We start from the raw sequence: 25,764 nt of genomic DNA on the forward strand, positions 1-25,764 counted from the left end.
GGCTTTAGGCAGGTGATGGTTCGTGTGAAATCTTGTATCTTATGTGAGAACTGATCCCAACTAGAATTCTGCTGTGTGCAAGAGAAACAACTGTTTTTTCTTTCTTTTCTCGATCTCAAAATTATTTTCCAGTCTAAATTTCATTCGAACCACACTTTATGTAACGGCCAATTCCCAAGTTCAGCGCCAGGTCATTCTATAAAAGAGTTCTACCAGAGAAACTTCTCCTTTTAGTTTCTGGTTTTTAACCTCCTCATAAATAGTCTAGTACTCAGCCTTCTTCACACCCTTCATGAAGGTAATTTCTGCAACAATTACCATTTATTGTCTTGTCAACATAAGCAGACAAATACCAGTAGAAGACCCTCTCTTTCCACAGTTGAGAAAAGTTCTCTTACTGTGGAAAGAGAGGGTTGTCTACTGGCGAGAGGAATTGTCTGGTACTGCTCAGATTAACGTGCACCAGACGTTGTGCCTCATTTCTCGAGAGGCACAGAATTTGCAACTCTTTATTGTGTGTGTGACCGGAATTGTCTGTTACAACTCAGATCAATGCACACCAGACACTGGGCCTCATTTCCAGGGAGCTATGGAATTGGCAGCTCTTCACTGTGTGTGACTGGAATTCCCAAGTGTGACTCAGCTTAACATGCACCAGACGTTGTGCCCCATTTCCAGGGAGGTAATGAGTTTGCAACTCTACATTGTGTGTGACCAGAACTGTCTGGTGTGACTCATTCCAATGCTCACCAGGCATTGTGCCTTATTTCCAGGGAGGCAAGGAGGAGTGAATTGATGTTCTGGGTTGGCTGGATAGCCTGGGCACTTCTTTGATTGATGTGTGTCTGACGGAGTGCCTCTTTCTTCCAAGAGGCTCCACTGATTTATTACTCATTCTGAGCAACTGACCTTTCCTCACCCAGCCCGATGACTTTGTGTTGCCAGGTAGTATTGCCCGGATCAGGCCTGGGTGGTGAGAGTAATTGGCTGGGCTTATGAACGCTTCTGAGAGTGATCAGAAGTAGGTCAAGAGACCGCAAACCCCCCTGTGATTCCCAGACTAGGCTGGTGCCGGAAGGCACTGAGTGGAATCCTTTGACTGAGTGTCTATATCCCTCAGCCTTCTTCTGCTCCCCATAACGTTGGTGAACTTCCAGAGTAGTAGGCAAACCCCCATTTGTCAAGTGCTGCCTAATTAGACCTGCTGCCTACCTCCACCGTCTTTCCTGGGACCCCGACTAACTGTGTCTCGGCTGCGATTGGCCTAGTATCAGAAAAATGTTTTTCTTTTTCTCCAGCCCGTAGGTGTAGGGTAGTCAGGGTTAGTTGGAGGGGGAGGAAGGGTTTCCTGCCATGGAATCTAAATGTGCATTATCAACTGACCTGCTGCAAATATGTTGTACCACATTATGGTGCTGTGTGCATGTGTGTGCGAGTATACTCCATACAAACTTGCCTGATATCCTTGGTATTGCTTATCAGTGCTTAGTAAGTGTGTGGGATTGACTTCCTGTCCTGAAATTACACTGCACAGCAGTTTTGCTTCACAAATTGATTCATTGGTAAAAGAATACTCAGTTTGACATTGGTGTTTCCCCGAGAGGCCTTGGCCCACCGTGTTGCATAAAAGTATTTTGTTTATTTGTGTGTACACATTTCTGAAATCATTGTGATCTGGGATGCAACCTACAACTGTGTGTTAATGAATTGTAATAATTGCTAGGGCAAAAGAGTGCTGAGGTGGGGGTGGTAAAATAGGATCTTTGCTAAGTGTGAGTATTAATGATTTCATTTTAACATGGTTGGGTCTAGTACTGCTAGTGATATTTCTGAATGTGACTAGTTCCCAGATGTACATGATGTTCATGTTGTGTTTCTTAATGTGTGTGTTGACTATTGATGCCACTTTAACCCTCTCTGTCCAATCCATTTAATGTCTACATTTGGTAAACCTAGGTCTTTGTGATTTCCTCTCTGTTCTGCGTACCTTTGGCTCCAGAAAATATAGCTGTGTCTCCCAATCCACACTCTAAGCATCTTAAAGAGAGGTCTGGATGCACTCAGATGGTTTCTGTAAATGAAGTGGCAGTTTGATAAGTAAGATTTTTGTAAAATGATGGATAACATGCTTTTTTGAAAAAAGGAAAGAAATTATTGGTTGTTTGAGATCATTGTACACTGAAAACTAGGGTGCATATTTCAGTTTTTTGGAATCCTGATTTTTATTGGGTAACAAAAACAGATAGAAAAGAATTTTACATAAGATTAGCTGGTATATTGACAAGTCAAGCACACTTGGGGGCAGATTTATGTTAACTGGCGCATCCCCAGGGATGCGCCAGTTAACGTGCGCCACAGTGCGCCAAAGCTCCGCCACCCATGGTGCGCCGCATTTATAATGCGGCGCACCATGGTGCAAAAACGGCACAGATGCATGACGCATCTGTGCCGGAAATGTGGCGCATTGCTGGAGTTGCGTCGCAAGCGCGACGCAGCTCCAGCAAGGCTATGGGGTGCCCCATCTACACAATGCTGCGTCAAGACCTACGCCTGCTTCAAGCAGGCGCAGGGTTTTGACGCAGCATTGCCCTGAAAGTGACTGAGTGAAATCTCATAGATTTCACTCAGCCATTTTCAGGAGGCGTTCCTGCGCATGAACGCCTCCCCTGTGCAGGAATGCCTCCTTATGGCGCAGTGCTTTCCAACGTGACGCATCTCCTAGATGCGCCACGTTGTAAATAGGGCGCATTGTTTGCGCCGCAGTTGCGTCAAATAAAGTGATGCAATTGCGGCGCAACGAGGCGCAACGGCCTCATAAATCTGCCCCTTTGTGTTTTGATTTCCAACAATGTATGATGAACCTTTGACCTGTGTTCTCAGTTAGGTGTTTTATGAAGTGTTTCTATGGTAACAGGCAGAAGGCAGAATGGGGGTAGAGTAGAAGGTTATGTAATTTGGAAAGGGTTCAAATGTTCAGGTAATGGAAATGTGTGTTTGGTTTGGGATTAATGTGGGAAGAAATGTGATTTGTTATTTATATGTATATGTGTATAGATTGAGTGTGTAGATTGACAGGAAAAGTTTATTTTTTGCTCTAGGACTTCCTGACCCCCTAGGGCTGCTCAGGGGGTTTCACAATGAACCCCAAGGAAACATTTTTTATTTTTTTTAAATTGCGGAACACACGAAGGGTACGCTTACGCAGTGAAAAAGAAAAAAAAAACGAAGCCCGCTTTATTGTTAATTAGCCCCTAGGGGGCCAAATCCCGGAGGCAATGTTTTTATTTATAAATGGGGCCCAGATGGGCCCCCCCAGCCCCGGGGATCGCCTCCCCCGGAGCTTCTTTTTAAACCCTGTGTGGGGGCTCAAGCCCCCCCACATGCCCTTGGGACCACCATCACCCGGGGCTCTAATATTCAAAATAGGGGGGGTCCGTGATGGACCCCCTAGCCCCGGGGTCCACCACCCCCTGGGGCTTTTAAATGTTGGGTGGAGGGCCATGCGGCTCCCTCTCGGAGCCTTGTGGTGGCCCTGGGGACCACCACCCCCAGGACCGGCTCCTGCAGTGTCCCGGGGTGCCCACCCCTGGAACACTGCTGTTTGCTATGGTTGGGCGGGAGCCTCGCCGTTCCTGCACTACCATGGCAAACTGCTTTCCTATTTGGAAGATAGAACAGAAAACCTGCTCTCTCTTTCAAATAGGAAAGCATATTGCTTTTTGTCAGGGGGAGCAGCATGTAAGCTGCACTCTCTGATGAAAAGCAATGCCGGCTCCCAAAGGACACGAGGAGCCGTCTGGGATCCTGGGACCCCAAGGTCCCCAATGTGTTTTTTAGCCCCGGGGGATGGGGTCCCCGGGGATAATAAAAATTAGTGATAGGGCCTATTTTTGCTTTACGGTAAATTTACAGTACCCGTACCATGCACAGCAGTACAACCTAAGCAAGAAAAAAAGAATAAAAGAAATATGTTTTACAGCTATCTATCAAGCTTATGTGTTTAGATGTTGGTTGGTTCTAACAAGAGCTTTTCTCTTTATTGGTAGCCCCTTGTGCCTCTTTGTTGTTGTATTGTGTCACTTTTTTGATGTAATGTTATCACAAAAAATGTATTAATTTGCTTATGCATTTGCAAAATGAGTCAGGGTTGACCACTGAAATGTAGTTATATACATGGAATGTGTGCAGTCACTTAACTGTTTCTAGACTGGTAAATGTGTTTTGGTAAAATGCAAGGTCTTATATTATTTGTACAGAATCACACTGTGCATCTGTGTGCATTTAGGAATTGTTCTGAGAGAAGCATTTTGTATGTTTTGTGTTTACAGATACGTAAGTGCTTATAAAGCTATCCTTTTGCTAGTTTTGATAGTATTAAAAAACGGTTATTGGTTTTGTATTTGCAAAATGACTCATGGCTGTACAGTAAAATGCAATAATTATATTTCTGTAATGTGTGCAGTGATATTAGCCCTTCAAGAGTAATTTATAGTGTTGTTTGTCTAGAATCAGACTTGTGTTCTAAATCTACAATTTACCAGTTAGTATACATACACTGCTGCATACACTCTGGGGCAGATTTACTAGCCCCCTGCGCCTTTTTGTTGTTCTATTGTCTCACTTTTTTGATGTAATGTTGGCAAAAAAATGCAGCAAATTGCTTATGTATTTGCAAAATGAGTCAGGGTTGTCCACTGAAATGTAGTAGTTATATACATGGAATGTGTGCAGTCAATTAACCGTTTGTAGACTAGTAAATGTGTTTTGGTAAAATGCAAGTACTTATATTTTTTTGTCTAGAATCACACTGTGCGTTTGTGTGCATTTAGCAATTATACTCGCCCCTTTTTCCACAATCTCCCCCCCTTTCTCCTCATACTCCCCCCTCTTTCCTCATTCACACCTCTCTCTCCTTATACTCCCCCTCATCTCCTCATACTTCCTCTCTCTCTCCTTGTACTCTCCCTTCTCTCCTCATTCTCACACCTCTCTCCTCAAACTCCCTCCTCTCTTTTCATACTCCCCACACTCCTCATACTCCCCCTATCCCCTCATACTTCCCCATCTCCTCATTCTCCTAGCTATCCTCATATTTCCCCCTTTCCTCATACTCCCCCTCTCTCCTCATACCTACTTCACTCCTCATACTCTCCCATCACCTTATACTCCTCCCTCTCTCCTCATAGTACCCCCTCTCTCCTCATATACCCCCTCTCTCCTTATACTCTTCTTTTGTCCACATTCTCCCCCCTCTTTTCACATACCCCGTCTCTCCTCATACTCCTCCTCTCTCTCCTCATACTCCCCCTCTCGCCTCACATTCCACCTCTCTCTCCTTATACTCCCTCCTCTCTCTTGATATTCTTCTCTCTCCCCATACTTCCCCCTCTCTTCATTCTTCCCCCTCTCTCCTCTTACTCTTCCATCTCTCCTCATACTCCCTTTTTCCTCATATTCCCGTCTCCTCATACTCCCCCTCTCTGTCCTCATACTCCCCCTCTCTCCTCATATTCCCCCTCTCTCCTCATTCACCCCCTCTCTTCTAATAGTCCCCCCTGTCCACATACTCCCTCCTCTCTCCTCTTACTCCTCCCTCTCTCCTCATACCCCTCTCACTCCTCATCCTTCCCCCATCTTTTCATACTCCCCCCTCTATCCTCATAATCCCCCTCTCCCCTCATACTCTCCCTCTCCTCATATTCCCCCTCTCCTCATATTCCCTACTCTCCTCATACTCTCCCTCTCCCCTAATACTCCCCCCTTTCTTCATATGCCCTCTGTTCCTCATACTCCCCCTCTCCTCCTATTCCCCCTCTCCTCATACTTCTTACTGTCTCCTCATACTACCCACTTTCTCCTTATACACCCCTCTGTCCTTATATTCCTCTTTTCTACACATTCTTACCCCTCTCTCCTCATGTTCCCTCCTCTCTCATCATACACACTCCTCTCTCCTTATACTCCCTCTTTCTCCTCATACTCACCCCTCTTTCCACATACTCTCCCCTCTCTCCTCATACTCACCCCTCTTTCTACATACTCCCCCTCTCTCCTCACACTCCTCTCTCTGTCCTCACACTCCTCTCTCTCTCCTCATACTCCCCCCTCTCTCCTTACACTCTCCCTCTCTTTCCTTATACTCCCCCCTCTCTACTGATATTCTCCCTCTTTCCTCATTCTCACCTCTCTCTCCTCATATTCTCACTGTCCTCATACTCCCCCCAGTCCTCATAATCCCCCTCTGTCCTCTTACTCCTCCCTCTCTCCTCATACTCCTCTTTCTTCTCATATTCCCACTGTCCTCATAGTCCCCCTCTCTGTTCTCATACTCCCCCCTCTCTCCTCATATTCCTCCTCTCTCCTCATTCTCCACTCTCTCTCTTTATACTCCTCCCTGTTATCATAATCTACCCTCTCTACTCTTACTCCTCCCTCTCTACCCCTACTCCCCCTTCTCCTCATATTCCCCCCTGTCTTCATTCTGCCCCTCTCTATCTTCAAGCTCCCCCCTCTCTCCTCATATTCCTCCACTCTCCTCATTCTCCCCCCTCTCTCCTCATAATCACCCTTCTCTTCATACTCTCTCCTCTTACTCCTCCCTCTCGCCTCATACCTCCCCTTAACAATTTCCCAATCAGTATACATACACTGCTGAATACACTCTGGGGAAGATTTACAAGCCCCTTGTGCCTCTTTGTTGTTCTATTATGTCACTTTTTTGATTTAATGTTGGCAAAAATAATGCAGCAAATTGCATATGTATTTGCAAAATGAGTCAGGGTTGTCCACTGAAATGTAGTAGTTATATACATGGAATGTGTGCAGTCACTTAACTGTTTTAGACTAGTAAATGTGTTTTGGTAGAATGCAAGGTCTTATATTTTTTGTCTAGAATCGCACTGTGTGTCTGTGTACATTTAGGAATTATACTCACCCCTTTTTCTATATTCTCCCCCTCTCTACTCATACTCCCCTTCTCTCCTCGTACTCCCTCTCTCTCCTCACACTTCCCCTCTCTCTTCTTATACTTCCTCCTCTATCCTTATACTCCCCTTCTCGCCTCACACTCTTCCTCACTCCCCTCATACTCTCCATTTTCTCCTTGTACTCCCACCTCTCTCCTCATACTCCCCCTTCTCTCCTCATACTCCCCACTTTCCTCATACTCCCCCCTCCCATCATACTCCCCCGTCTCCTCATACTCCACCCTCTCCTCATATTTCCCCCTCCTCATACTCCCCCCTCTCTCCTCATACCCCCTTCTCTCCTCATATTCCCTTTACTGCTCATACTCCCCCATCTCCTCCTACTCCTCCCTCTCTCCTCATAGTACCCCCTCTCTCCTCATATACCCCCTTTCTCCGTATACTCTTCCCTCTCACCTCATACTCTTCCTTCTCCTCCTATTCCCCCCTCTCCTCATATTCCCCCTTTCTCCTCATATCCCCCCTCTCTCCTCATTCTCCCCCTCTCTCCTCATACTCCCCCCTGTCCTCATACTTCCTCTTCTCTCCTCTTAGTCCTCCCTCTCTCCTCATACGTCCTCCTCTCCTCATATTCTGCCCTCTCCTCATACTCCCATCTCTCCTCATACCCCCATCTCTCCTCATACTCTCCCCATCTCCTCATAGTCCTGTCACTCTCCTCATACTCCCTCCGCTCTCCTCATACTATCCCCTCTCTCCTCATACACCCCTTCTCTCCTTATACTCCCCCTCTCTTCACTATTCTCCCCCTCTCTCCTCATACTATCCCCCCTCTCCTCATACACCCTTTCTCTCCTTATACTCCCCCTCTCTCCATGTTCACCCCCTCTCTCCTCATACTTCCTCCTCTCTCCTTATACTCCTCATACTTGCCCCTCTCTCGATATATTCTCCTTCTCTCCTCATACTCCTCCCTCTCTCCTCATACTTCCTCCTCTCTCCTTATACTCCTCATACTTGCCCCTCTCTCGATATATTCTCCTTCTCTCCTCATACTGCTATCTCTCTCCTCATAGTCCCTCCTCTCTCCTCATACTCCCCCCTCTCCTTATACTTCCTCTCTCCTATCATACTCCCCCTCTCCTTATACTCCCCCTTTTCCGCCCTCTCCTTATACCCCTCCTCTCTCCTCATACCCCCCTCTCTCCTCATACTTCCATCTCTTCATACTCCTCCCTCTCTCCTCATAATGTCCCCTCTCTCCTCATACTCCCCCCTCTCCTCTTACTCCCCCTCGCCTCTTACTCCCCCTCTCCCCATATTCCCCCTCTCCCCTCATACCCCCTCTCCCCTCATACTACCCCCTCTTCTCATATTACCCTCTCTCCTCATATTCCCTTCTCTTCTCATACTCCCTCTCTCTCTTCCTACTCCTCCCTCTCCTCATATTCCCTCCTCTCCTCATACTACCTCTTCTCTCCTCATACATCCCCTCTCTCCTTATATTTCTCTTTTCCCCACATTCTCCCCCTCTCTCCCCATACTCCCCCCTCTCTCCTCATGCACACTCCTCTCTCCTTATACTCCCCCTTTCTCCTCATTCTCACCCCTCTTTCCACATACTCCTTTCTCTCTCCTCACACTCTCCCTTCTCTCTCCTTATACTCACCCCTGTCCTCATACTCCCCATCTCTCCTCTTACTCTTCCCTCTCTCCTCATACGTCCCTCTCTCCTCATAATACGCCCTCTCCTCATACTCCGCCCTCTCTCCTCATACCCCCATCTCTCCTCATATTCCCCCATCCCTCCTCTCTCCTCATACTACCCCCTCTCACCTCATACTTCCCCCTCTCTCATTAAACTGCTCCTCTCTCCTCATACTCACCCCTCTCTCTACATATTCCCCATTCTCTCCTCATTCTGCCAGCTCTCTCATCATACTCTCTCATCATACTCTCTCCTCATAGTCCCCCTCTCTCCTTATACTCCCCCTCTCCTTATAATTCCTCTCTCCTCATACTTTTGCTTTTCCTCATATTCCCCCTCTCCTGATACTCCTCCTCTATCCTCATACCCCCCTCACTCTTTATACTTCCCCATCTCTTCATACTCCTTCCTCTCTCCTCATAATCCCCTCTCTCTCCTCGTTCTCCCTCCTCTCCTGATACTCCCTCCATCTCCTCATACTCTTCTCTCTCTCGTCATACTATCCCCTCTCTCCTCATACACCACCTCTCTCCGTATACTCCCCCCTCTCTCCATATTCTCCCCCCTCTCTCCACCCTCTTTCCTCATACACACCCCTCTCTCCTTATACACACCTGTGTCTCCTTATACTCCCCTCTCTCTCCTCATTCCCCCCTCTCTCTTCATATTCTCCCCTCTTTCATCATACTCCTCCTCTGTCCTTATACACTGAAGCACTTATAAATTCAGTCAGGCACTCTCCTTATAGAAGTGTCATAATTTAGTCAGTATCTAAGTACTGATGCAGTGAAGTAGGCCTTAGTAGATGAACTGCTTCAACCCCTTATCCAGTATATATGCATTCTTTTATCCATGGGCACTCTTGTGTTTCACATCTTCAATTCTCCATTCAGTATCCTTATACTTCTATCAAACACTCTGTGACTGTTCTTTTACTATTGTAGTGACCCATTGAGCATTCTCTGATAATTCTTTCAGTGCACTAACACTCAAGCACTTATACATTCAGTCAGGTACTCTCCTTACAGAACTGTAATCATTTAGTCAGTACCCAAGTTCTGATGCAGTGGAGTAGGCCTTAGGACATGAACTGCTTCAAACCCGTATCCAGTATATATGCATTCTTCTATCCATCTGCACACTTGTGTTTCACATCTTCAAGTCTCCATTCTGTATATTTATCCTTCCACCAAACACTCTATGACTGTTCTTGCAGCATTGTAGTGACCCATTTAGCAGTCAGTGATACTCCATTCACTGCAGTAATACTCTGACCCTAGGAGATGAACTGCTTTAAACCCCTATCCAGTATATATGCATTCCTCTATCCACCTGCACACTTGTGTTTCACATATTCATTCTCCATTCTGTATTGTTATCCTTCCACCAAACACTCTGTGACTGTTCTTGCACTACTATAGTGACCTATTTAGCAGTCTGTGATAATCCTTTCACTGCATTAATACTCAAGCACTTATAAATTCATTCAGGCACTCTTCTTACAGAATTGTAATCATTTAGTCAGTATCCAAGTACTGATGCAGTGCAGTAGGCCTTAAAACACTTATAAATTCAGACAGGCACTCTTCGTACAGAATTGTAATCATTTAGTCAATATCAAAGTATTGATGCAGTGCAGTAGGCCTTAGGCCACGGACTGTTTCAAACCCCTATCTAGTATATATTTATTCTTCTACCAACCTGTACACTTGTGTTTTACATATTCAATTCTCCACTCTGTATCCTTATACTTCCGCCAAACAATCTGTGACTGTTCTTGCAGTACTGTAGTGACCAATTTAGCAGTCTGTGGTAATCAATTCACTGCACGAACACTGAAGCACTTACAAATTCAGTCAGGCAATCTCCTTACAGAACTGTAATTATTTAGTCAGTAACCAAGTACTGTTGCAGTGAAGGAGGCCTTAGGCCATGGACTGCTTCAAACCCCTATACACTATGCATGCAGTCTTCTATGCACCTGCAAACGTGTCTTTTATACCTTCAGTTCCGCTGTTATAGTATGTGTTTCCCTTTGTACTGTTCTAATGATGCAATTAGTAGAATGTACTAATCCATTCACTGCTCAAAAGTTCAACTACTGATAAATTCATTAAGGTACTCTTCTTCCAGATGTAGAATAGTAGATTTCATATATTTATTTTTATAATGTTACATACATTTTTTATAACAGATTCTATTTATCAACACTAAAAGAAATTCATCATGCCTTCAAAAAGTGAAAAGAGGAAACATCATAATAAAGCTTATTATTTGAAGAAAAGTCATCCACAAGATTTACCTGAACAACAATGTGTGAACAAAAAGAAAGAAACTCCTGGTAAGACAACACAGGATTTTTTGAAGAAGTTATCAAACACTAGGAGTAGTGTGGACAGTGTGAAAAATACAAACAGTGTATCTGCAACAAAAAAGAAAAACAAGAGAAAAAAGAAAAACAATGGGAAATCATCTTCTAAACAAATACTGTATAGTAAAATGAGGAATAATCAATTTCAGGAAATTAGAATAAAAATAGTTTTATAATGGAGTTGTTTTAAATTTGATGAAGGAAATGAAGAAATGTTAAAGAAAATCTGCATTTTATGAGAAGAAGAAATGTATTGAAAATATATTTGAGAAGGCTTTTGAATTGAAAAATAAGTTGTTCATTTTAGTAATCAATAGAATTCGATCACTAGCCAATCCATTCCATGAAGGCCAAAATTAAGTGGAGAAGAGTAATCAATAGAAGTCATTTTTCTGATAACTTTTTTGGGTGAATGGAAACATGGTTCAAGGTCTGAGCCTTTTTTTAATGAAGAGAGTTATTTTCAGAGTAATGATTTGTTGCATGCAGTTGACACTAGTGGTCGAGCTTATGAGGTTAGAAATGGTTGTTCTATTGAGAAAGAGAAAGTTGTTCCCAGAAATGCAGAAGAGGTGTTAGCTGATGAAGTTTTAGGAAGACGTCCTAAAGCTCCTCATAAAAATCAGACCAGGACTGTTGATCAGTATTAAAAAAGTGAAAAGGAAAATAATAATGAGTGGAAGGATTTTGCAACTTATTTTGTTGGTGAGAATTGTTTTGATTTGGGTTCTGATCAGCGTATTTATAAATATTGTTATAACAAATTAGACAAGAACAAAATGCCTGCTAGAGCTGAGCATAATAATCTTGAGTTGGTAAATATTCCTTCTGAACTGATGGATTTAAATACCTATGAGTCTATTCTTATTCAATTATTTCAGGCTAATGTTCGTATGGAGCCTAAGACAGGGAAATTGCCTCCTTCAGATTTACAGAGAGGATTAAAGGGATGAGTTGTATATTTGCCTCTAGATTTAAATAAAAATATTGAGGCTAAGGGGCTGTAGTATCTTCGATACGCGCAGGCGTATTACCAGTCACGCCCCACGCATGAGCAGTTGACTTTGTTGCGAGCTGGCTTTCCGGCAAAGGAAATGAACTCAAGAGGAGTCAATGTCACCTATAAAAATGGCGTGTGCTGCCGTTGGGATTTCGCCACCGGCAGTTGCATGGATGGAGCAGGTATTCGGGTGTGACCATCTGGGCTGAATTGTGAGTACTTGATTAGGTAAGGTGAATTTAAACCAAAATGGCTGACAAATTACGAAATGTGTCTTAAACCGATCATACACATTTATTGTTTCAGCCCGATAATGGGCGGTCCAAGCGCCTAGTCGTTGGAGTACATTTGTCCGACCAGTTAGGTAAGACTCCTTTCAATCAAGTATCCTCCATGTAGAGTGAATCTGATTATGGGGGAGTTTCTATGTGGATGTGAGTGTTTATACATTCTGAGTGAGATTCTCTTGCACTAGCCAAATTTGGGAAACTTAGAAATCATTTTTTTCATGCCAATTATATGGCTGATGCGAGAAGAGTAATTAAGTGAGATGCCATGTACGACTGTGGTGCCCCCATGAAATCATGGATTCATCTTCCTGCCTTTGCGTGGGTCAGATGTGCACACAATTGTGGCACATATATGTTGTATTGAGTTTTTCTGATACACATCCCTGTCGCTGTCCTCTCTTTTCTTTTTCCTAGATATTGACCTGGAGCTATATTTCCATCATTGCCCTGTGACCACACAGTGAGGGGCACAGGCTGTTGCCCAGATTGATATTGAGGGTACTTCATTTTGTTTCACCTACTCTCACGTGCACTTATTTTTAATAGTTTGGTCCTGATGAAGCGCCACCGACCTCTCAGAGGCGACAGAGGCGCGAAACATGTCGACCTATGACCCATGACCCCTGGGCATAGAGTGCCCCTAGGGTTACACAAAAAATGTTTTAACAGTTAAATTCTTGCTAAGGGTACATCAAATGAAATTTGCTGCCTGATGACCCCTTATATCAAAAGTTTGTCCACTCACTAGCACGCACATCATTTACCCTCTTTATAGAATCCACTCCCCACACACCCACATGCACCATCCGGCGGTCCTTAAAAGATCTCCATTAAAGTGACCCTTCGGGGGCCCGTAGGGAATTGCAGCGCCGGCCCTACAAGGAGCAACCGCCCAATGATGAAGCATGACACCTTTCGGGTGTGTGAGGGCAACAGAGGAGAAAAAGTGGTCTTCACATCAGTTGAGTGGTTCTCTAATTTGGAATTCTTTTACTCTCCGCTTTCTCTTTGTTAGGGCTTGGTGACTTTTGCACCTGCCCGTAGGAACTTTGTCCTCCTGGTGATAGACATCGAAGTGAGGGAGCATGGACACTGGACCTTTATAACTCCCAGATCCCCCTCTTTTGTGTGTGATATATCACAGGATTTGGCCATGGCCAAACGGTCCTCGATAGGTTCCCTTGCTGTTGCTAAGACACCTACACGCCTTTTGGAACCCGGGTCACTACTGGAAGTACACGTAGAAACACACACTGTGCCATGTACGGTCGACCTGTCAGCATCTTTAGAGTTTTCAGACTCGCAATCTTCTATGCTGTTAGAACAAACCCCTGTTCTTCTCGCGAGCCCGAACCAGGAGGATTCCACCACAGCACCAAATAGGGGATTAAGGGAGGGAGCGATACCTAAACAGAATAAATCAAAGAAATTGCATTAAGTGAACCATCCCCAGAAACAACTTACCTACCATTCACCCTTCAGGACAAGCTGGTCCAATACAGAGAGAGTTAATTTCTTCACCAACAGAAATAATTAATCTTTCAACGAACGTAGCAAATCTCAGTGTAAACAGTAACACGAGTGGAGGGTGTAAAATCTGCTGTATAAACAACCGACTGCTAATTAGATTAGGGGAATTAATTAAAACCTATATGTAACCCATTGAACAGACCCTCCTAAAGATAGAAAAACAGATATCAGCTCTGACTGCAACCTCAATAATCCAAAAGGGGACGGGTCCCGGACAAACAGTGGTGCAAAAACCAAACAACAAAACTAATAAATCAGGGCCGCTAGCCACAAAACCCTCCACTGAACAGTCATCTGTACAACAAAAGCCCCCCGCCACAGTGGTGAAGAAGAGCCCTGTTACTACAAAAACACTAGCTCCCCCTAAAACCCAGACGTCCGACCAAGTTAAGCCTCCAGGGGTACAAAATACCAACACCAGGTCCAGGGGAAGGGTTGGACACCCAATACACCTACCACCAGAAGCAAGTCCCTGTGTGGTGATTATGACTGGGGTTCCTGAGCTGAGCACAAACACGGAGGAACCAGGCTGGTCTTTAAAAAACAAAGTATTGCACTGGTTGTCTATTAACAGACCTTTACCACCGTACTCTGCTAATAGAGTCTCAATGGTTTGCAGGGTCCCATGGATAGGCAAAGAGCCGAAAAGAATCCTGGGTGACTGCGTTATTGTCAAATTTGATGACCCACTCACAGTTGAGCACATCTGCTCCTGGGGTATGCCAGCAACAAACAACGAGATACATACTAAAAGACTCTCATACTTCTACCCACCAACACCTCGCTATAACGAACGCCCAGAATGGAACTGGACCCAAGTAGGAAACTGGGACAGGAGAAGAGACTGGGTTGACTGGCCTGGATATGGAGGTAGAGTTGCTGCTCCCCCCTTGGGTTGGAGAGGCATCCCACTTGCAAACAGATTTGACTGCCTAGAAATGGTAGATTGACCATCATCGTGTACTAGTCAGGAAAGCACAGGTCCCCCGCTCTCTGAGTTTAAACCCTTACAATCATCTTTACGCTCCCCGAGGTCATGTTCCACAAATGGTATCCTTGATATGACGACAGAATTAAAACTAATAATACCCTCCACTCCCGTAGAAATAACTTCTGAATCATCAATGTCCTTAGTTGCAATAAAACTTATCAAGTTATCTGGTAACACAGGGAAGGTAGTTCCCCCAAGATCAACAGATCCAGATTTATTGCCAGAGAACTATATTATCCCTGACGACCCCTCTGAATTACATCCGACACCTCCAATATCACATCTATACTCACAGTCAGGTACTCTAGATCCCAATGCTCTCTCTAATATAAATGACCCGGTAAACTCTACTCAGACCCTTTCTGTCCTATTTTGGAACGTTGCTGGCCTCCGCTCCAAGATAAACCACAAACCATGGCTAGACACAGTAAGCGCACACCAAATAGTATGCTTACAGGAAACCTGGGCCATTGAGCCTATACACATTCAGGGTTACAAAACATACTATGTCCCAGCTTGCCTTAAAACCTACGGTAGACCTAAGGGGGGTCTAGTAGTATACACCTCAAATAACTTACCATCCATGAACTTAATTGTTCTTCTTTCCAGCGAGAACTTTCAAATCTTAAAGGTCTCATTTAATAAGTGTATACTGTATTTTTTTGTTAACTTCTATAATAACCTCCAGTCCGCCGAATGTATCAAACCTTTAATTGAAATCACATCCTTTCTAAAGAACAATGGAACAAGTACACTTCTGTGATTTGGGGGGGATTTTAATGTTTCTCTGTGCAATAACCATAAGAATGGTATATGTGGCCTCCAAGACTAAAACGGTTGCTCCTTGACCCATTTCACACATACGAACCTAGGTAACTGTCTGAATGAGTGTCTTTTCTCATTGGAGTTGGAATACGCAAATGACCTTGTGGATCCACCCGTCGAATTCCTTCCAACATTTCATGGAAGGGGTCTGTCAAGTGTCATCGACTATATTCTATGCTCCCAGATATTAAAGGGTCAATTGAAAACTTTTAAAACAGGCTCAGATATTAGTAGCGATCATTTTCCTAATAGTCTTACCCTGTCAATTAACAATGTTTCACCTCAGCTATCTAGGGTCAGCTTAATAAACCAACAAACACTGTCCATGGATAAAGTAAACAGCTTCTCGGTAAAATGATCCAAAGTCGACCCAGAAGCAATTACTGGCAAAGTGATATCTAGAGCCCTTCCATGGATGAATAATTGTTTGGCAACAGATTCCCTACCCCAGTTGATTATGTCTAGTTTTCTGGAAATTATCAAAATTACACGCGCAGAACTGTTTCGCAATCATAAATCCAGAAAAACGGAAACCAAAGGTTGGTTTAATTCAGCTTTAACTGACCTAAAAAGAGCCCTTCACAACCAAGACAGAGATCCTGCCGAGATAGTTAAACTTAGAAAGGTTTACAAATCGGCACAGCACAACCCCAAAAAGGAAATAAAGAAACATCTATGGGCCCAAATACATGAGAGCTGCCTACGTAAGACAGTTCTCTGTTCTGGCACACGGTTAAATCACCCTTTTTGGTAGATGCCACATCTTCCCAACACCTAGATGTGGCAGTGACGGCCGACGAGTGGGTGGCTCACTTTTCAAAGATATTTGGTGGCCCCTCCGCAGATACTATAACTGAGATCCAGCTGGCAAGCGAACGTACCGGGGAACAAATATTTCCTATAGACCTTCATTTTGATCATAATGAGGTCATTAATGCATTGTCATCTTCCAAAACAGGTAAGGCCCCCGGCCCGGATGGGGTTCCACTAGATATCTTTGTAAATAACAAGGGACTCTGGTCACCTCTCGTCACCCAGGTAATGGCAGCAGTTACAAAACAAGGCTTAATAGATTCTTGGTCTTCTCCTATCCTGCTCCCAATTTTTAAGAAGGGCGAACGTAATAATCCAGCTTGTTACAGGCCCATCTCCCTCCTGGACTCCCTGGGTAAGGTCGCTGGCCGGCTGATCTTGGAACGTCTCCAGGATTGGGCGTCTATGAATAACATTCTGACAGATCTCCAGTATGGCTTTCAGGAGGTACTTGGTACTGTTGAGCAGGCATTGAACCTAACCCTTCTGATTGGTAAATATGTAGGGGGTAAAAGAGGTAACTTGTATTTAGTCTACGTTGATCTCAGCGCAGCATTTGATTGCGTGATTCACTCAAGGCTGTGGTCCATTCTCTGCAAATTGGGGGTAGATCCTCCCCTCATCCAATTCCTCCGCGAACTCTACTCCGATGCTACTGCTTGCGTGGGATATGGGATTGGCGGCGAACTGTCTTCATCTTTTCCAGTAAATAAAGGAGTTAGACAGGGTTGTGTCCTGGCTCCCTTCTTATTTAATCTTTACACTAACGGGCTGGAAGCGACTATGCTAGAGGGGAGTCAGGACCTTCCATCTATCAATCACCGCCCTATTCTTGCGCTGCTTTACGCGGACGGCTCTGTAATTTTAGCAAGAACACTAATCCAGTTACAAATACAGTTAGATAAATACTGTCAGTTTATGCTCTCCTTAGGGCTGAAAGTGAATAAAAATAAAACCTTTGTTATTCACATCAGCCCCAAGGCGAAGAATCCTAAACCAGTCTTTATTGAAGAAGTTAGGTTGGAACGCACCAGGGAATATCCTTATTTAGGAATCTTAATGGACGACCGTTTATCCTGGAAACAAGCCATGATAAGCAAAAAGTTACTTTTCCAGAGAGCAACATCAGCTCTTGTTTCCTTTTCGAGGAAACTGGGTAAACCTGCCCCAGCCGAGTTGCTTAAAATCTACCATACTAAATGCCATAGCTTAGCAACTTACGGAGCAGGGATTTGGGGTTATGCTCCTGTAGATAACTTACAAAAGATGCAAAACGCGTTTTTAAAATATATATTGGCACTTCCCCAAAGTGCCCCGACATACGGCTGCCACATCGAGCTGGGTATCGATTACTTGACAGATAACATCAGATGCCAGCCGATCCTGTTGGGGCACCGTATTTGGACTAAAATGCAATGCCATCTAACCCATACATTGATTATCGATTGCTTAGCCCTGGCAAATTGGAGCAAAATCCCTTGGCTTCTATATGTCTCCAATTTCCTCAAGGACTTGAACCGTACAGCTTACTTCTCTGAGCCCATGACAATGTCAGACATCACCAGGAAAGACCTGAAAAACCTTTGTCTAATCCATCTCAGAGACTTGCATCTTTCCCAAGGAGTAATTAAACCATGAAATGTACAGATTCTATTGGTCCTGTCAAGACTTAGTATTCCACCATACCTAACTTTTTTCTAACTAATCATGAAAAATATGTTTTGACTAGGTTACGATTTAATTATTGTTTTCGCCTTGTTACCTTTCCCAATCAACATGACTGGTTGCATGATTTAATGAAATGCCCATGTGACGGAATATCATCCCAGTCTACAATGCATGTAACTTTGTTCTGCAGATATTACGAGCTCCCACGCAAGCGTTGGATCATTCCCCTTCTTCGTAAAAAGGGCCTGAGAACATGCCGGCCCGCTTATCTGGCCCTGCAGTATTTAGATTCTCAATACGCTGCTAAGTCCGTAGGTTGCTTTTTAAAATCATGTTTAAAAATTCACTGTAAAGTATGAGCTCCTGTTTACATGATTTCATGTTCTCTTGTACAGTATCTTAATGAAATATTTTTAGAAAAGGTTTTTAAATGATTAACAGTTTTTAATTGTATCATAATATTGAGATTTTAACATGTATTGCAATATTTTATTTGTGTACTTTTTATGGTTTTGCTAAGTGATAACCGAATAAAAGTTTTGAAACAGAAGTCCCTTTATGTGTATGGGAAGAAAGCTTGAATGCTCGTTGTTTCCCTCAGTTGTTTCCAACAGGAAAAGGAGGACGATATGATGAACGACCTGTGCAGATTTTTGCATCTGAATATCGGACATCAAGATTGTATGCAGAAGATCCAAGATTTCGACAATGTATTCTGTATTTGTTTCATCTTTTGTTTAATAGTGACTTGTCTGGACTTTCTTATGCAGTGAACCATATATTGAAAACAGGTGTACATCCACAAAATGTTTCGGCAATGAAATTTATGGATAAAGTACAGCAGAAAGATAATGTTTTGGAATCTCAGCTGATTAATCTCATGGCATGTCAGCGTGGTACTAATGAGTACTGGTGCCGTTGTCATGGAGAACTTAAATGTATGCTAAGGAATTTAGGAACTCCTACATGGTTCCTTACTCTAAGCTGTGCTCAATATGCTTGGGATTATTTACTTGAATTATCTGTATGTACTACTCCAGGAGATACTGTTAATTTTTTTATTCAAAACAGTACCCTGTCTGCTCTTGCCCTTTGCCTGAAACACCCTTTTCTTTCCTATCCTGAGGTGCCGGGTTTTTAGGAACCCGGTGGTGCCAGGGGAAAACACCCAAAGACCTCTGAGTTCTCCCTGTTCTGGACCACAGAAACACAGAGTCTTCTAGGTGAAGTCAAAGATCGAGTTTTATTGGCTGCAACAAAGTAACAAGTGTCCTAGAAGTACAACAGCACAGGATGTAGATTCTCAGGAGACTGTTCGTTTTTACAGAACCAGCCTTCTCCTTTTATACAAAAATAACAGCTGCAGGCAAGAATTCCTTAGTTTACAATACGGTCATATACATATTTCCACAATAATGGAAAAGCAAAGTCATGATGATAAACCCACATTTTCGATGTCTAGTTTGTGACGGATGACCCAGCACTACCATCAGATATCGATGAAACCCCAATAAAATCGGGCACCTCCTCATCGTAAAACTGGCCATAAACAAGAAACATGGACAGGTGTATGTGTGTAGATAACATGGTTTGTATGTAGTGAATGGTTTATGGCATGTTGTGCCTTGATGCTATCTTACTCGGCCACTGGGCGAGGAACTGCCTGAACAGGTTTGGCTGGAGGCAGTGGAGTCAGCTCGGCCGGGTCATGGGGAAGTCAGCTAAGGTGGACGTGTCCTTTCAGATCAAACTCGGCCTTAATCAATTGACTATATGAGGGCAAGCCACAAGATGGATGCCGTTCACAAAATGGAACCTAAGGGTTCGAGATGGAAACCATGATTTAAGGGTGATAGAATCACTCAATCACGACGCAAATGCATAGGGATAATGTACTAACCATTACCGGTCTGCCAACACCAAATTCGTCAGGGTACGATGATATTTCGTGACATAAGTGTTGGGCCTCGATACCATATTATAGCAGGGCCAAGAATTTTCAGAACCACAATCCTCTCTCTCATCTTTCCGGGTACGGCACAGGATTGTGCCTTACTGCAATGAAATGTTTGTTGCATGAATGTATTTAGAACGAGAATCTATTTATCTGATTAATAAATTCCCTGTCCGGCTGGATAAGGGATATAAATATATAGTAGCCTATTGTGGTCTACATAACATTTTTCAAGTATTTTGTTTACGTTTAGGACCTTTGTCTCCCAAACTGTGCTAAAAGTGAAGTAGTTATACATTCAGCTAGACACTCTCCTTGCAGAACTGTAATCATCCAGTCTGGACCTAAGTACTCATGCAGCAAAGTGGACCTTAGGACATGGACTGCTTCAAACCAGTATACACTATGCATGCAGTGTTGTATGCACCTGCAAACTTGTCTTTTAAACTTTAAATTGTCCACTCTGTATCCTTACACTTCCACCAAACTCTCAGCCACTGCTGTTTCAATATTGTAGTGAGACATTCAGTAGTATGTGTTTATCTAGACACTCTGCTAAATCTGAAACACTTATTAATTCAGTCAGGTACTCTGCTTATAGAACTGTTATCATTTAGTCAGTACCGAAATACTCATTTTGCAAAGTAGGCCTTAGGGCATGGACTGCTTCAAACCCCTATTTACTATGCATGCACTCTTCTAAACACCTGAAAACGTGTATTTTAAACCTTTAATTGCCCAGTCTGAATCCTTACACTTCCTCCAAACACTCTACCACTGCTGTTTCAGTATTGTAGTGAGCCATTCAGCAGTATGTGCTTATCTATGCACTGTGCTAAAAGTGAAGCAGTTATAAATTCAGCCAGGCACTCTTCTTGCAGAACTGTAATCATCCAGTCAGTACCCGAGTACTCATGCAGCAAAGTAGACCTTAGGGCATGGACTGCTTCAAACCCCTATTTACTATGCATGCACTCTTCTGTGCACCTGAAAACTTGTCTTTTAAACCTTTAATTACCGAGTGTGTATCCTTACACTTCCTCCAAAGACTCTGCCACTGCTGTTTCAGTTTTGTAGTGAGCTATACAGCAGTATGTGCTTAAGAATAAACTGTGAGTGCTTAGGTACTGACTGAATGATTACAGTTCTGCAAGGCGAGTGTTAGTCTGAATGTATAACTGCTTCACCTTACACTTCCTCCAAACACTCTGCCACTGCTGTTTCAGTATTGTAGTGAGGCATTCAGCAGTATGTGCTTATCTGCGCACTGTGCTAAAAGTGAAGCAGTTATACATTCAGCTAGACACTCTCCTTGCAGAACTGCAATCATCCAGTCTGTACCTAAGTACTCATGAAGCAAAGTAGACCTTAGGACATGGACTGCTTCAAACTCGTATACACTATGCACGCAGTGTTGTATGCACCTGCAAACCTGTCTTTTAAACGTTCAATTGCCCACTCTTTATCCTTTCCCTTCCACCAAACACTCAGCCACTGCTGTTTCAATATTGTAGTGAGACATTCAGTAGTATGTGCTTATCTATACACTCTGCTAAAACTGAAACACTTATTAATCCAGTCAGGTACTCTGCTTATAGAACTGTAATCATTCAATCAGTACCAAAATACTCATTGTGCAAAGCAGGCCTTAGGGCATGGACTGCTTCAAACCCCTATTTACAATGCACGCACTCTACTATACACCTGAAAACATGTCTTTTAGACATTTAATTGCCCAGTCTGGATCCTAATACTTCCTCCAAACACTCTGCCACTGCTGTTTCAGTATTGTAGTGAGCCATTCAGCAGTATGTGCTTATCTATGCACTGTGCTAAAAGTGAAGCAGTTATACATTCAGGTAGACACTCTCCTTGAAGTAGCGTAAATATTCAGTAAGTACCCAAGTACTCATGCAGTACTCAATTGCCCAGTATGTATTCTTACACTTCCTCCTAACACTGTGCCACTGCTGTTTCAGTATTGTAGTGAGACATTCAGTAGTATGTGCTTATCTATACACTCTGCTAAAACTGAAACACTTATTAATCCAGTCAGGTACTCTGCTTATAGAACTGTAATCATTCAATCAGTACCAAAATACTCATTGTGCAAAGCAGGCCTTAGGGCATGGACTGCTTCAAACCCCTATTTACAATGCACGCACTCTACTATACACCTGAAAACATGTCTTTTAGACATTTAATTGCCCAGTCTGGATCCTAATACTTCCTCCAAACACTCTGCCACTGCTGTTTCAGTATTGTAGTGAGCCATTCAGCAGTATGTGCTTATCTATGCACTGTGCTAAAAGTGAAGCAGTTATACATTCAGGTAGACACTCTCCTTGAAGTAGCGTAAATATTCAGTAAGTACCCAAGTACTCATGCAGTACTCAATTGCCCAGTATGTATTCTTACACTTCCTCCTAACACTGTGCCACTGCTGTTTCAGTATTGTAGTGAGGCATTCAGCAGTATGTGCTTATCTGCCCACTGTGCTAAAAGTAAAGCAGTTATACATTCAGCTAGACACTCTCCTTGCATAACTGTAATCATCCAGTCTGGACCTAAGTACTCATGCAGCAAAGTAGACCGTAAGACATTGACTGCTTCAAACTCGTATACACTATGCACGCAATGTTGTATGCACCTGTAAACCTGTCTTTTAAACGGTCAATTGCCCACTCTGTATCCTTCCACTTCCACCAAACACTCAGCCACTGCTGTTTCAATATTGTAGTGAGACATTCAGTCGTATGTGCTTATCTATACACTCTGCTAAAACTGAAACACTTAATAATTTAGTCAGGTACTCTGCTTATAGAACTGTAATCATTTAGTCAGTACCAAAATACTCATTGTGAAAAGCAGGCCTTAGGGAATGGACTGCTTCAAACCCCTATTTACTATGCATGCAGTCTACTATACACCTGAAAACATGTCTTTTAGACCGTTAATTGCCCAGTCTGTATGCTAATTCTTCCTCCAAACACTCTGCCATTGATGTTTCAGTATTTTAGTGAGCCATTCAGCAGTATGTGCTTATCTATGCACTGTACTAAAAGTGAAGCAGTTATACATTCAGGTAGACACTCTCCTTGAAGTAGCGTAAATATTCAGTCAGTACCCAAGTACTCATGCAGTACTCAATTGCCCAGTCTGTATTCTTACACTTCCTCCAAACACTCTGAAACTGCTGTTTCAGTAATGTAGTGAGGCATTCAGCAGAATCTGCTTATCTGCGCACAGTGCTAAAAGTAAAGCAGTTATACATTCAGCTAGACACTCTCCATGCAGAACTGCAATATTCCAGTCTGTACCTTAGTACTCATGCAGCAAAGTAGACCTTAGGACATGGACTGCTTCAAACTCGCATACACTATGTACGCAGGGTTGTATGCACCTGCAAACCTGTCTTTTAAACGTTCAATTGTCCACTCTGTATCCTTACACTTCCTCCAAACACTCAGCCACAGCTGTTTCAATATTGTAGTGAGACATTCAGTAGTATGTGCTTATCTATACACTCTGCTAAAAGTGAAACACTTATTAATTCAGTCAGGTACTCTGCTTATAGAACTGTAATCATTTAGTCAGTACCGAAATACTCATTCTGCAAAGTAGGCCTTAGGGCATGGACTGCTTCAAACCCCTATTTACTATGCATGCACTCTTCTATACACCTGAAAACATGACTTTTAAACCTTTAATTGCCCAGTCTAAATCCATACACTTCCTCCAAACACTCTGCCACTGCTGTTTCAGTATTGTAGTGAGTCACTCATCAGTATGTGCTTATCTATGCACTGTGCTAAAAGTGAAGCAGTTATAAATTCAGCCAGGCACTATTCTTGCAGCACTGTAATGATCCAGTCAGTACCCGAGTACTCATGCAGCAAAGTAGACTTTAGGGCATGGACTGCGTAAAACCCCTATTTACTATGCATGCACTCTTCTGTGCACCTGAAAACTTGTCTTTTAAACCTTTAATTACTGAGTGTGTATCCTTACACTTCCTCCAAAGACTCTGCCACCTCTGTTTCAGTATTGTAGTGAGCCATACAGCAGTATGTGCTTATGAATTACCTGTGCTAAAAGTGAAGCAGTTATACATTCAGCTTGACACTCTCCTTGCAGAACTGTAATCATTCAGTCAGTACCTAAGCATTCATGCAGCAAAGTAGGCCTCACGGCATGGACTGCTTCAAACCCCTATAGACTATGCATGCATTCCTCTATGCAACTGCAAACTTGTATTTTAAACCTTTAATTGCCCATTCTGTATCCTTACACTGCCACTAAACACTCTGACACTGCTGTTTCAGTATTGTAGTGAGCCATTCAGCAGTATGTGCTTATCTATGGACTGTGTTAAAAGTGTGTTAAAAGTGAAGCAGTTATACAATCAGGCAGACACTCTCCTTGCAGTAGCACAATTATTCAGTTAGTACCCAAGTACTCATGCAGTAAAGTAGGCCTTAGGGCATGGGCTTCTTCAAATCCCTATACAGTATTCATGTACTCTTCTTTGCACCTATAAACTTGTCTTTTAAACCTTAAATTGCCCAGTCTAAATACTTACACTACCTCCAAACACTCTGCCACTGCTGTTTCAGTATTTTAGTGAGCCATTCAGCAGTATATGCTTATCTATGCACTGTGCTAAAAGTAAATAACGTATAAATTCAGCCAGCACTCTCCTTGCAGAACTGTAATAATTCAGTCAGTACCCAAGTACTCATGCAGCAAAGTGGACCTTGGGGCATGGACTGCTTCAAACCCCTATTTACTATGCATGCACTTTTCTATGCACCTGAAAACTTGTCTTTTAAACCTTTAATTACCCAGTCTGTATCCTTACACTTCCTCCAAACACTCTGACACTGCTGTTTCAGTATTGTAGTGAGGCATCCAGCAGTATGTGCTTATCTATGCACCGTCCTGAAAGTGAAGCAGTTATACATTCAGCTAGACACTCTCCCTGCAGAATTGTAATCATCCAGTCAGTACCCAAGTACTCATGCAGTAAAGTAGGTCTTAGGACATGAACTTCTTCAAATCCCTATACAGTATGCATGCACTATTCTATGCACCTATAAACTTGTCTTTTAAACCTTCAATTGCCCAGTCTGTATTCTTACACTTCCTCCAAACACTTGGCCACTGCTGTTTCAGTATTGTAGTGAGGCATTCAGCAGTATGTGCTTATCTGCCCACTGTGCTAAAAGTGAAGCAGTTATACATTCAGCTAGACACTCTACTTGCAGAACTGTATTCATCCAGTCTGTACCTAAGTACTCATGCAGCAAAGTAGACTTTAGGACATGGACTGCTTCAAACCCGTATACGCTATGCATGCAGTGTTGTATGCACCTGCAAACTTGTCTTTTATACGTTTAATTGCCCACTGTGTATCCTTACATTTCCACCAAACCCTCTTCACTACTGTTTAAATATTGTGAGACATTCAGTAGTATGTGCGTATCTTTATACTCTGCTAAAACTGAAGCACTTATTAATACAGTAAGGTACTCTACTTGTAGAACTGTAATCATTTAGTCAGTACCGAAATACTCATTCTGCAAAGTAGGCCTAAGGGCATGGACTGCTTCAAACCCCTATTTACCAAGCATGCACTCTTCTATACACCTGAAAACTTGTCTTTTAAACCCTGAATTGCCCAGTCTG

This window comes from Lissotriton vulgaris, chromosome 4_1, assembly GCF_964263255.1.
Source record: "Lissotriton vulgaris chromosome 4_1, aLisVul1.2, whole genome shotgun sequence".
Classification (NCBI taxonomy): Eukaryota; Metazoa; Chordata; class Amphibia; order Caudata; family Salamandridae; genus Lissotriton; species Lissotriton vulgaris.